This window comes from Python bivittatus, unplaced genomic scaffold (assembly GCF_059951505.1).
Source record: "Python bivittatus isolate LINGU-HERP-01145 unplaced genomic scaffold, Pbiv_v1 ctg000020_np1212, whole genome shotgun sequence".
Lineage (NCBI taxonomy): Eukaryota > Metazoa > Chordata > Lepidosauria > Squamata > Pythonidae > Python > Python bivittatus.
This window is the reverse complement of record NW_028277030.1, coordinates 23,276,781-23,291,519: the sequence shown is the minus strand read 5'-3', so window position 1 is coordinate 23,291,519 and position 14,739 is coordinate 23,276,781. Positions and strand designations below refer to the sequence as shown.

The following is a 14,739-nucleotide window of genomic DNA, read 5'->3' as shown; positions in this document are numbered from 1 at the left end:
CCCCTTGAACTTTAAAATGTCTTTATGTTATAATAATGAGAAGATAAGCAACATGTTTCTGTATGGCCTAGATTTAATAAAATGATAACAGGATTAAGCTAGTTCTATATTAATATTATGAGAGCCAGTTTGATGTAGTTGTTAAGGCACCAGACTAGAGATGGTGAGTTTTAGTCTTGTCTTAGGCGCAAAGCCAGCTGGGTGATTTTGAGCCACTCACTCTCTCTCAGCCCTGGGAAGAAGGCAACAGCAAACCACTTCCAAAATCTTGCCCAAAAAACTACAGAGACTCATCCAGGCAGTTGCCAGGAGTCAAAATTGACTTGAAGGCATGAGAGACAGAGATACAGATATATAAAATATGGAACTTTTAAAAAGTTTTAGTTCATTTTAATAACTATCAGGTATAATTTTTCCTCTGATTATATTACCACTATTATATTGTTTTTATCTTTGTGGAATTTCATTATGATAATATATTTCAGTGCATAACATGAATAGCTATAACTAAGTGTATAAGCACAGAATGTAAGTTTGTTTGATTCAGTTAGCCGTAAGGCAGTTTCCAAACAACCATCATTTTCACTCCCCAAATACTCAGAGCAATTTGGTGGTGGTCTTTGATTGCCTTCACTTTGCTGCCTTGAAATGCTAAGAACAAAGAGCAAAGGGGGAAGAAGCTCAGGAACCAGGAGGAAGGGTAAGGCAAGGCTTTCCTTGTGTGGAGAAACATCTCCAAAAATAACACGAATAAATAAACCAAAACATCACCCCTCAACGACAAAAATGCTAGCTTCACACAAACTCCATCAAAGCTGATTTTTTTTCTTCTTCCCTCTTTAAAAGTTTTAGTTCATTTTTATCACTACTATATATACATTTTTCTTTTTGTCTACATCACTGTTGTACTGTTTTTATTTTTGCTTGCTAAATTCACCAATACGATAAAATAAAAAACAAAAAGGGATGCAGGAATCATATAGGATATGATAAAGTCATTTTTAAATCAAGAAAATAACAAAAATAATACAAAGGTTAATGGCATTTTATCATTTCAGTAATTCTTACATTGTAAAATGTAAAAAAAGAGAAAGCCACCAGCAACATGTAACAAAATCACAGAACTAATACATTAATTAAAATCATTCTGAAATAAAAGCATAAGACAACAATGATAGAGAGCACTACATACGCTTCAAGACAGAATATTTCGTATAGAATCACACAAAGACGACTTCATCTCTTGCATTTGTTAGCCTACTGAAGTTTTCCTGGAAGCTGGACAGTGAAGAGGAAACTAATCCAGTCCACATGCTAGATAAATAGATAGTAGAGAAATAACACAAAACACCCAAACAGAAGGCACTCTCAAGGGCAGGACTGGCAACTAGTTATAACAGATTCCTAGTCAATATGCCCAAAGCTCAGTTACTGTACCCTTTAAAGACTTTCTATACAACATGGACAAGGAGGTCCACCATGCCTACTTCCCTCCTAAACTATGTTCCTTATATTTATAAAAATATAATTACTTTTGCATAGGTTTACTAGTTAACTCATGTAAGATCACTTTGCTATAACAAAAGCAAAAACATGTACTTCATGTCTGCCAATTCAAGACATCTATTACTAACCCTAAACTAGCTATATCTCTGCTTGTGGCTAGCCAAGTCGCCTGCCAATACGGTCAAAGTTTAAATCCCACAAACAGCCTTCCCCACGAGTTTCATTTCTTCCACTCCTTTCATATAACCATGAATGCTGCAAAGTATCCTTTCTTGCAGCAAAAACCACAACTGTAATGCCAAAAGGGATACACTCCAAAGAATTATAGGAAAATGAATGCACTTGGAAGTTAAGACAACACAATTTAGTCCAATTTTACTATTGGGGATTATGGGGAGCAAAGGAAGAATCTGAGAGAGTCTCTAACAGGATTCAAGAATGAGACAAAATGCAAGTGTTCACAAAAGAACTTTCAAGATAAAAGACCAAATATATTATGTCAGAAGAGGAAGCAGCTCCCTGGCTCTTTCAGCAAGAACATAATGATCTACAAAAGATTTACATTGTAAGATGAAGCAGGATTCGGATTTACAATACAGGATGAAGACAGTTTTAGAGGATACCAAAATAGTTAGCAGTCTGAACAAAAAAGATTATTGAAGAAAACCAGGGAGTCATTCAACAGACCTATGTCAATAAAGGTTCCCATTCTTATGTATATTTACATTCTAAGAAAATACTGTTTTTGGAGTTAAATAGATTAAATAGCATCAGTGTCCCTGCTTATGTCACTGGTGCTGCACTGTGTGGTGCTCTGCTACAACCTCTCTATTGCAGGAGTGGAAATAGTAATGGTTGATTCCTCTGCTTTGCTTTCAAGAATCAAGCAATCACCTCTATCTATAAATGATAACAGCTGTAAAACACATTTTTAAAACATACAAAACTGAAATAAGCCCTTGGTAGTAAGCTACTAAATGACTGTTGAAAAAACAAACAGAGCAATCCCACACAAATCTATTCAAAAATATCCTTAATTCCTTACAGGTAGTCCTTGCTTAACAACCATTCATTCAGTGATCATTCAAAGTTATGACGGTGCTGAATGAATTGTAGTTACAACCAGTCCTTGAAGTTATGGCCATTGCACACTCCTGCAATCATGTGATCAAAATTCAGGTGCTTGACAGCCCAACCGCATTTATGACCACAGCATGCGCTTCAACTCTCCCCACCCGCCTAGTTCCCCCCCCCCATTTCTACCTTTTTGGCTGCCCTGCACTGCACTGCACTGCCTACCCATTTCCTCCACTGTCCCCATCTGACCCTTGCTAACTTCTTTCTCCCCCTGCTGATGAGGCACAAAGGCCTCATGAAGGGGCAGCAGCTACCTTAGCCAAGCGTGTCTTGTCAGCAGCGGGAGAAAGAAGATGGTGAAGGTCAGCTGGGGGAGGTGGAGCGGCAGGGGTAGGTGGTGGAGTGCAGGGCAGCCGAAAGGGCAGAGATGGGAGGGAGACAGGTAGGTGGGGGGAGGTGAAGCAGAGGCAAGTATGGCAGGGCAGGAGAAGCATGAGATCCTCAAACAACTGGGACTGGGACTACTGGAATTGCTGTTGCTAAGTGGTGTGATCATGTGATGTTTCACCTAACAACCACTTCACTTAGTGACAGAAATTCTGGTCCCAATAAGGGTCATTAAGTGAGGACTACCTGTATTTGAAAATAATTTGAAGTCACAATACTGGATCAACAGCTTCATCGTGCACCATATAGTATAATCATGTCAAACTCCATTAACTATAGCTGTAATACAAGCTTAAATGTTTAAACATACTAAATAGCATAATAAAATTGTACCCTAATCTGAGGACACACTAGATGTATCGACTTCAACTGCCAGAATTTTCAGGGATGACCATGCTGACTGGGAAATTAAGGTCATACATCTGGAGGGAGAAAATATTGAGGAAAGCTGTTGGAGATAATTAAATCCATGTTATTGCTTTAATCATTTACTATTTCAAGGAGGGTACAGAATTTTTCTAAACTAAAATTATAAAAACATGAATAAAATGCCTTAAAATCTGTTTTACCATGGAAATATTCTTTCTGCTTGCATCAAGGATAGGCAAGCTGATGCTCTCCAAATGTTCTGGATGTCAACTCTAATCAAGTCCAACCAGCCAGTCCCACACAAAGGATTATGGAAACAGTAGTCTATAACATCTAGAATGCACCAACTTGCATATCCTTGCTTATTGTTAATTTATAATAGGGCAGTACAAATCCTTCAAAAGAGTGTGTGTACAAAGCACCTCTCTTTGAATCAATAAAGGACCTATAAGTTTTTCCGGGCTTGCATGGTGATGTCAACAACTCTTTCTAGCTGTCTTTGCATGAATGTGCACGCACAGCCACTTTGCTTCACATGCAGGTGCATGGAGAGTCAGCTGGGAACAGCTTACAAAAATAGCTGTGCTGGCATGGAAAAAGACATGACTGTTTCATTTATTCAAAGAGAGGGGCTTCAAACATGCTCCTGCATGTTGCAGAGCATCAATTTCAAAGGATTTGCACAGTCCTATTTTATAAAATGGCTTTTAAAAAAACCACAACAAAAACAAATAAAACTTGTCTTTTCTTATGGGTATTCCAAGCACTTGATAATTTTTAAAGCCATTTTCTGCTCATTTTCCAGCTTGTCAATGTAATTTTCACACTATACTGTATCACAAATGTGATTGCATATTAGATCACTGTAAGAATGTTGGAATTCTGTTCATTGCATATTCAGTCCTAATACATCAATTGGGAATTTGCCATTTTCACCATCATAACATACTTATCTTCTATTTTTATTAAGCTCATTCCAGAACCCCAAACAGTGAATGTTACTAATACAGCCTCAGAGAGCCAGGCTCCTATATGGATCCTGACTGAGTCAGTGGCTGGGTGTACATATTATACTAAGCCATGTTATTTGTTTGGGGCTTATACGATGTGTGAACTCACGACTACAGTTTTAATAGTATGTACAAACCAGGCCATTATGGCTTGTCTAGCAAACCATGTAGAAAAAGTGGTTTACCATTGTGTGATCCAAACTGAGGAGTGAAATGAAACAGATACTTCTCCAAATCTGAAGCAGCTATTCTAAACACACAAATCTAGAAATAAACAAGATTGTATTCAAGAGGATTTATTTTTGAGTAGACAAACAACATTATGCAATCAGTTTCTTAGTTACTATGCTACATCAGATTAGGTATTTTCTAGAAATGCTGAGTTTGAATAAGTTAATAGTTGCAAATATTGCAATTTTCACCACAATTTTCATGCGCTGTGAGATAGCCACTCATTCCTCCCACTTTAGAACGTCTGTTCTGCTTCATGTAGAACATCAGAAAAACCTGGCTGAATCTCACCAAAAGTTAATGTAGCCCAACACTCTGTTCCCACTGTGGCCAAAGAGGACATAAATACTACATAATACCCCATTCATGCTCTACTACAACAAGTGTTAAGAGTGGTAGTGCCTTTATTATTAGAAGGCCTTCTTTTCATCTGTCTTGAACCTTCCATAAGCTTCATTAAAAGAAAGCTTCATATTCTTGAATTAAAAGCTGTGTTTCATCTCTCGTTTTTCTTACCTGTGCTCATTTTTTTTCTATCTGGCAGTCAAAATTTATACTGTGCAGATCCCATACTGACATCTTGTTGTAGACTTAGGAAATGAAAAGCATCCAACAAATAAAGATAATGAATCACGTACTTTCTTCTGGAAGAGACCTCCCATATGAAAATGCTTTCATCTGAATTCATGATAGCTAACGCTATTCAAATACTCCTAACTTTACTACGTGCAGATAAAATTGTCCCTTGTAACTCCATTCCTAAAATAATATGAAAGGAACAGTGCTATTTAAGAATATATTCGTCTCTCTCAATAAATCAACTGTAGCTACTATCAATGGTTCAGCTGTTGCATCCACACAGAATTCCATGATAGTTGTCACAGGGCATTTGCTAAACCATGGCTCTACAAGAAATATTGTAATAGGCTGCTCTTCTGGAATGCCTTCTTTGGAAACTAGCCATCTCAGTGCTAAAGGTGAAAAACTGTAATAATAGATAAGTTTAAGAAAGAACAAAGGAAGCTGAAGGAATCCTAAATTATATCCTGTTTTAAATATGTCAAAGATAGAAGGAACATTTCACTGTATACATCATTACCATTATAGTTTAAGTTAAATGAATTAATTAATATTATTAATACCATCAAGGATACCATGGAAATAACTTTAGTATTGAGCCACACTTCTTGGAAACTCACAACCATAAAATATTTTAGATGTGATAAAGCATGAGAAGATGTGATAAAAGAATGACAACTTTCAATGAAAGAAAATGTGATGCAAATATGATAGCTAAATAATTTAAAAATTTGAATATAGTAACCCCAAATTTGTCCTATCCTAAACATGCGCCAAAAGAAAACATTATGCCTCACTAATAATACTATGATTAGGGAAGCATATAAATCCTGTGAAATAAATAATACATTTTAACTACAAAAGACGGCTTTAGAGTACAGCATAAAAAAAAAACATTCAGTACATAAAGAAAAACAGGGAAATTTTTTCATGGTACTAGAAACGTTGTCAGTGATATCACCAGCAATCTTCCACAATATAAACTTTAATAACTGAAGTATAGTTAAATTCTGTATTTCCAGAGCAAACTAGAAATGGCAATATTATCATAAACTATGAAGATGCTACTGTTGCTGTTCTATTTACATTACACTCAGTAATTTTTCAGTGGAAGGCCTAGCATGCACTGTCTCCATTTGTGTAAGTGCTGTATCTGCTTAATTAGACTGTCATAGCTTGATGGTCTATAGAACTACGTAACTATTATAGCGAGCGCATAAAAAAGAAAGCAATAACTATTAGGGGTAACTTCATACATTATATATACCTACCAGGAGAATTAGCGACACATAGGTGAATTTAATCATACTGCGAATAGCCACTGCTATATATAATACTCACAACAGTGGAAGCATTTCTAGTACTGGATTAATTTCTAAGCTGCTTGCAATTCATATATTTTGTCTGATGTTAGCTGCCACTCCAATTCTTTCTCCAAAACTCTCACTTCATGATAATTCCAATAAATATAAGGTTATGCAAGAATAAAAAATCTACAATTCAAAGATACAACAAGAACCTTTAAGACTCATCCAAAATTGTCCTTCCTTGAGTTCAAAAGAGCTCTACATTTACTTAAATTCTAAAGAAGTGAACTGTTTTTTTCAAAAAGATGTATAATTTGGATAAAGTGGATAAACTGATGTGGTCACACTGATATGGAAGACAGTGGATCCCACTGCCACTGACTTTGAACTGTGTAACTATGTCTCAAACTGGTAAGGCTTTGAAGCATCATTTCCATCAGCGTTTTAAATATATTGATGGAGTGTACGCATGCTAGTTCAGAGAAAGGTTTTTATACTGAAAAAAAATCACACAAACACATATATAAATTAATAGTTAGTTAAACCTTTGAATCAGTGGGCACTAATACAGTACTGGTGAATCTTACTCTTACAAGTACTTCATCTTGCAATAGCTACTTCATTTGTGTGTGCAACAGAAATGCTGTATGTTGATTGCCTGTTTCATCACACACACACAAAAAACATATTTAATAAGATGAGCATTTTGCATCTGTAGAACATAAATCTGCTGAATATTAAAATCTTCCTGTCTGGTACAGCAACAACTTATATACTTGCTACAGTAAAATAGGAAGTTAGATCCTTTTTCATAGAGAAATCAAAATGGCTGCAGCTTTTAAATTTGCAGCCTGTTGAAGCAAAAATAAAGACATGCACAGCTTCCAAACTACATTTAAGTAAAAAAACAAACCAAATTCTTTCTCAACCAGTTGCCCATCCAAAACTCTTGATTACCAGGTGATTGGGCGTTCAATAAACTTTTGTTATGGAATTTCTATTCAGCTCCTCCAAAACATCACTGCGAAATCAGTGTGGGAACCACTGAGTTACAATTAGACTAATATCCTAATTCAAATATGATAATGAATTATAACAAAAGCATTTTAAATGTTTTCTATATCTTCTGTTCATCAACATGAAACACAGAAGATAGTATAAAGAACACAGTTTTAAACCACCAGCATCTCATATATTTAAAACACCTGGGCAAAATTGAGAGAAATGTTTTGTTAATTAAACATTTTAGTCAATATTTATTTAATTGCTTGTAGCAATCTAACTCTCTGAGATTTGAAAATCAGAACTGCAGTCATAATAAAGAACAAGTTCAAATACACTTCACTGATTACTGGAATTTGATTATGTGCCATCAAGTCATTTTCAACTCCTAGCGACCACATAGATTTTCTCCATGAATTTGAAATTAGGATATTACAATATTCAATAGTATATCCAGTATGAGTAATAAAATAACTCAAAATTTACTAGAGGGAAGAAAATGCATGAATGAAATTGGGTCAAATTAAAGGAGACACGATCAATTTTAAACTGGATCAATAGGATGATAAGTAAGCAAATATCTGAAAGACAGAAACCAAGGAAATATATAAAACACTGAAATAGAAAAATAACTAATTAACAGCAAGCTTATAACCAAAATTTGGCTATTTTGTGTTACTGTTTCCATAGCAAACCTGTATTTCCTGTGTACACTGTATAGTAAGTCTGGTATTTGACAAGAATTGAAGCTGGGACCGATAGTATCGCTATTTTAAGATTAGTTCATTCATACAAAAAGGCATTGGGTGAAGTCACTTGATATGTTTTGTAACAATTATCTCTGGCTAATAAAAATGTGATTCTGGAAGCATGCATATTTGCAAAGAACTCATATATTCCCTAGATTTGGAGTAAAGAAAATTATATATAAACCCTGCTTGATTTTGGAACGTACTGCCATTATGGGAGAGATGGGCAAGATATGGTCAACCAATATTGTTCAACTCCAGTTCCCATCAGCACTAGTCTGAATACCCAATGATTAAGGATGATGGATGTTTCAGTCCAATATATCTGGAGGACTAGACATTGCTCAATACTGCATATGGCAAACCAACTAGTTTTCCTCCAATGAACTTCCAATTTTAATTATAGCATGCAATTATATATTCCAAAAGTTAACTAATGTGAGACAGATGTGGAGAATTGAGTTTTACAAAGTCAGAAGAAAAAAATACTCAAGTAGACTGGCTACAGACAATCCTAAAATTATACCTAAGTAATAAAAGTATACTGTGGTGTAGTGGAGCTTATAATAGAATAACTTTCATGTTTATGCAGCTAGGATAAGAAGTACCAGTTGAGCAAGTGTGAATTACTATCACTGCAAACCAAAATGCAGTCCCAAAATATTAAAGATGTCATACTAAAATATAAACACTAGAATCTAGTAAAACACCAGCAGTGCTCCCAGAATTTTCTGATAGTTGCTTGTAAGTACATTTGGGTTCAGGAATCTTTACTTTCTTACATGCAACAAATATGCTCCAGTGCCACCCACCATTCTCTGAAATAGAAATAAGAAACAGGATAATTCCAATGTTATCACACTGGTATAGTTAGTATGTGCAGCAGTAGTATAGGAAATGAAAAAAATATAATCCCCAGATTTATTGATAAAGCAGTGAACTCAGGAAATTCTTCAGTAATTCAAGTTTAAAATATAACAAATCAGAACATCAGTCATATTAGCACCACTCTCTCACCCCATCACTTGACACCACATCCTTGGGAGCAATAATTAACACTGCATTCCTTCTCCATAGGCTCTCCAAAAAAGTAGGTCTGCACTGCCTTTCAGAATACTAACAGGGGCAGGGCTGATTCCAGACTGCCACAGAAAGGTGTGCCCTTGGGATCGTGGTATCAACTTTCCCTTGGAGTATGCGTAGCAAGTTCTTCAACGAATGGGCAGTTTCCATGTGAAGTAGGTGGTCTCAAAAATATCCACATCTTAAGCCACAGAGGGCTTTATAGATAACAACAAGCACCTTGAATTGCACCCAGAAGCCTACTGGTAACCAGCACAGCTCGTGAAATAGAGGTGTTACGTGGGCAAAACAAAGTGAACCCATTACTACCTAGGCTGCTACATTCCGGATCAGCTTTCAAATGATCTTCAAGGATATAACCAACTACAGTGAAATGTAGTAAACCTGGTGTGAGATGATAAGGACATGAGTGAATGTCCTTATAACTTCCCATTTCGGAAACAGTAACAACTGGGTTGTTCACGGGCCCTCCCGGCTACCACCTCCACCTATTTCTGAGCACAAGCTGAAGTCCAAGGGGAGCCTCAGACTAAGGATCTGCCCACGCAGGGCGCAGCACGCAGAGTGTTATTCTTAATAAGCAGCTCTTAATACAGAATATACACTGCAATATATACTCTGAACAGAGATCATAAATGCAAAAAGGACCAAATTATAGAATGGGAGAAATACCAAATATACTTGTTTTTTTAGGATTTTAGGTTCCAAAACACACTCAAAAAAATTGGGCTCAGCTTATCCATGGATGGGCTTAAGTGCAAGAATATACAGTAATACTTTTTTATATACTTGCATATAAGCCAGCCCTCACATTACCATGACAAATGTGCCACCTGTGGATAAGCCAATTGTGAAAATTAAAACATACAAAAATTTTGAGGGTCAGCTTATCCAAAGGTGGCGCATTTTTTAAAAGTTTAAGCTTATCTGATGGGCTTATACGCAATTACATACAGTAACAGAAATTTCATTTTGACTTTCTTGCCATTCACAAAGTAAACATGAACCAAATTTATGTACTAATACAGAAACCTGAATGGCACCAACTTAGGGAAAGCTGCACTAACACAACAAAGGAGAAAAGTAAGCTTTCCCTTGCGTTTGAAAGATGCTGCTTGCTTCAAGATCTCTCTCTCTCTCTCTCTCTCATATCATCCCCCCCCCCCCATTTATTTCTGAACAAAGATAGGAGAGTGAGAAGAGGTGGCTGGGGAGGGGGATGTGTGAAGTGGAGACAGAATACTAAGAATAAAAGAACATGAAAATAGAAAGTACTTTTTAAAAAGTTCCCCATACAGTTGTCATTTTATATACATACAGTTATTCCTGTATATCATAAAGTTGAATACAGTGATGATAGGAGAGCAGTATCCTAAACAACACACAACTAAATTTGGGAAAGAGAAATAATTAAAAACAAACCCAAAGTCAACTCCCCAAGAAATGTATTAATGCACGAACAGAAAAAAGGGATTGCATTCAAAACACAGTTGCTATTACAAAGAAGCTTTTGTGAGGTATCTTTGCCTCCCATACATACAATGCAAAATTGTGTTATTTTAGACAAGGAAAGAATCTAGTTGTGTCCAACCACTTTTAATAACCAGCAAAAGGTAAATAGGCTGAAAAGGGGATTAAGATATAGCTCCATTTTAGGAGTAAAATGGATACCAATCAATGCCAGATTTTTGCATTTCAAGTTGGAAAATGCCTTTTTCAGTATAACAGCTCTTTTTATATAAAGGTGGAGTAAAAATCTAATAAATAAACATATGAAATGCATTAATATGAATATATAAAGAAAAATAAATACTTGCTCAGGATTGGGCTCCCTTTGCTCATTGCAGATATAGAAAAGAGAAAATTCAAATGCTGAAGCAGAAAATGGTTCACCTAAAAAAATAATACTAATTGAACAGCATTTGCTTGCTTTCCTCATCAAAAATCTTCACTCTACCATTTTTTGCTGGCCTTGTGCCTCTAGAATGGCCTGGCACAAGACAGCAAACTGTCTGGGAAGTGGATTTTTCCATCTCTTGGCTAATGTATTAATGACAAAGCGGGAACACAGAAACCCTTGTTGGCACTACAACGCATCACTATGACCCAAATAAGTCATAACCACTAGAAAGGATCTTAGCCACATTATCAACTCATGATACCTCCCAAAAGAAAACTTTTATTGTATTTGTAAGTTTCTTAAAGGTCTTAATCCTGAAGCCAAACTCTGTTTTAAGAACTAAGAAGATTTTAACATTCATGACTAAGAGTGGAATGCAAGTTATATGGAGGCAGAACAAACTCTGCCAAGTCCTGTTTTTTCAAAAACATTTCAAATCAAAGGAGCCAAAGTAAAACGATAACTTAAAATAATTCTTAATGAATAGCTATTTGCTCAATGCAAAGAGCAAAACGAGTGACAGATTTGGCATTCATGTAATTATTGAGAGATGCTGCTAAAGAACTGATGCTGTACCAATAATATTCCTGTTTCAACAATGATTTTAATTCCATGAGATAAAAGAAGGGTGCTAGGCAGAGGCTCACACATATATTAACTGGTGTGATAATTTCACAACACTATATTGAAATTTCAGGTCCAAAATGTCCTAATTAGCAAGACCACCTAAGATACAATGAAGGGGTAAACTGTACTGTAATGGTCAGCTGTCTTTCAATACACATGGGAAAATGTGTACGGTGTAAACAACAACAACCAAGCAACAGAAGCAGACTAGATTATAGCTATAACTAGTAACCTGACATTTTTGCTCTTAAAAACATATGGAATTTAACTGAGATGGGCAAAACAACATTTAAGAGTTACTTCCCTTGGTCAAAATCCCACCTCCACCAAAAGCTTTCTGGGGTGGAGGAGAAGGAGGTAGCAAACACCAGTTCTTGACACAGAACATCTGGACTGAGGAAACAAAACAAAAACAGCAACATTTTGACCTTCTCTCTCCCACACTACCACTTCAATCAAATTTGGAGTCTGCAACAAAAACAGAAAGACCAGGAAATCCATCCACAAAATTTCCTTATAAAAAAGGTGGAACAATAACTTCATGCTATTAATTTACAGTACATGCTAACAAAGACATTTATTTATGTCAGTTTAATCCTTAATACATTTAAAATATACTCCTTTAGACATGGTCTAACCCTATCGCAGGCTTGTAAAACATCAGAATGCATATGGGATACTTTCTGGGGGACAGCCTTCTGAATCCCTTCTGGACATCTGAAATGACTTTTTGCTAACTTGGACCGTGTGCAAGTGCCATGAATTTTGCCATAACACAAAAATCCATTTTCCATGATGGCCCCCTTCCCCCAAAGGCATCAATGGCCTCATTATAGTTAGGCATTCAAAACAAAGTCCACCCAGCTGCCATATCCCAATGTTAAAAATGTGGCGTGGAGCTCCTGCCACGCAGCAGCAAGAGCCTTTGACAGCCGCAGTCCTCCCTTGCAATCATTTTAAGTCAGCTGTACCTATAGCATGAATACATATGAATCTCCTACAACATCTCTCTCAAGCTCTGCCAGCCCACACGATGGATGAACTGGATGCAGTCAGTTTAACCCACACCATCAAGCAAATCCCTGTATTTGGCCTTAGGTCTACCTGAATTCATGAAGAAAAAGCTCACACAAACACGAAAAATTAACACCACTGCCATTGAGAGGTTTCCGGTGCTGCACATGACAGGAGGAAGCAAGAGCAAACCCAAACTGATTTTAAACGCAAAATACGTCATTCATTCCACCTGCAAACAGGGTGGATGAAGAGAACAGAGAAGGCTTCTTCCAAGGCCTATAACTAACATAACCGGGGATCCTCTCTCTCTCACACACACACACGCAGGGACATGAACAACTTCGTTACGAAGGGGGTGGAGGGAGGCACAAAAGGAGCCGCAACCTCCACAATCCTTTCCCTCCAAATCACAGTTGAACCAGAGGTCACAGCCGGGAGGAAGGGAAAGCAGCAAAATCAGCAACAGGTGTCTTCTCCTCCCCCGCCCAACTCTCAACCCGTTCACGGTTATCAGGAAACAACCTTCGGGGGAGGGTCGGGGGGTTGCATCCCCCAAGTAAAACACGCGACGGGACAGGGTTGCCCTGGCCGAGAGAGGGTGGCCAAGGTACACCCGAAGCACTCCCCGGGGAAGGTGGGGTCTCATTAAAGATGGTGATCAGGAGGGCAATCCGCAGCTTCCCACGAAGAAAAGCAACCCTGGGTTAGATGCTGAGCGGTACGGTGCCCAGCGCAAGCCGCGAGGTCTGGAACCGCTCCCGCGCAGCTGCGTCCGTTCCCAGTCCGCCGGGGAGCGCTCTTCTCCCACCCGCCAGCTTGCAGCGAGGTCTCCACACCAGGCTGCTCACCGCAGGCCGGGCCCCTTCCTTCCCTCCCTCCCTGCCGCTCCCGCCTTCCTCACCCCGGCGAAGAGCCGCGTCTGCCGCCTCCTCGCACTCTACCCCTGCTCTGGCACCCGCGCCCGCTGCCCCTACCTGCTCGCCTTGCCTCGGCCCCGCAGCAGACCAGGGAATGCTGAGCCATGCCCAGCCGACGCTCGCCAGAGTGACCCGACTTAGCTCTGCAAACGCGGGGGAAGGGAGGTGATGAGGAGGGAGGAGGCGCGGGCAAGCGGGCGGGACACTCCCCGAGAGCAGCAGCTTCTTTCCCTTCCCTCTGTATTTGGCGTCTGGGGGGAGGCGCTCCGTGCCGCTGTCAGTCAGGGCGCGCGCGGCCCTCTTTCCTCCCCGAGCGGGGACCGCCACAGACGCCGCCTCCCTCCCTTGCCAAGGGGGCACGAACGCAGCCCCCTCTGGAGCCGAGGCGCGCGCGTGCACCGGCGCTCACGGGTGGATTGTCGCGGCTCAGCCCTGCGTGCCACGTGAAACATGTCATGCAAGAAACCAGAACGGATTCTGGCCACGCACTCCAATAAAAGTTGTGAGTGGGCTCGGTCGTAACGTTGGGGGAAAAAATGGATATGGAAAAATAAATGCTGCAATCTAGTGCCAACCTAGCTATGACAGGATATTAGTGCAACGGGTTCCCTGCCAGTGTGTGCGCACGAGAGAGAGAAAGCATATTTGTGTGCTATGTCTGCATGCTTAATGTATTAATGGCGGAATAGCACAGGGGATGTGAAACCTTCCCTCCGCTCAAATCTTTTGGTTCCTTCCCCTCTTGGTATTTTGATACCTATCAACATGGTATCTCCTATGTCACTTCTAGATAAACAATGTGTAGAAATTTAAGGCCATCCCTATAAAATATCTTTCCGCTTTAAGAGTGGTTCAAAATATCCTAAAGCAATTTTTTAAAAGTACAACTTACCACCAGTTCCTATTAAATATAAGGCC

The 14,739-nt window shown here is 38.7% G+C and overlaps 1 protein-coding gene across 10 annotated transcripts in view; it reads right to left on the bottom strand.

Moving 5' to 3' along the window:
• The window catches only part of CYRIA (CYFIP related Rac1 interactor A), a 67,663-nt gene extending 53,650 nt beyond the window's left edge, over window positions 1-14,013 (bottom strand). For 6 of the 10 annotated variants that reach the window (XM_088135827.1, XM_007438130.4, XM_088135861.1 and 3 more), the window contains exon 1: window positions 13,879-14,013. The gene's annotated coding sequence lies outside the window, so the exon portion shown is untranslated. Of the gene's footprint in view, window positions 1-13,426; window positions 13,627-13,878 lie in introns of those variants that run through there. The other 4 variants (XM_088135849.1, XM_088135835.1, XM_088135832.1 and 1 more) reach the window with 4 other exon arrangements.
• Window positions 14,014-14,739: the final 726 nt, after the last annotated feature.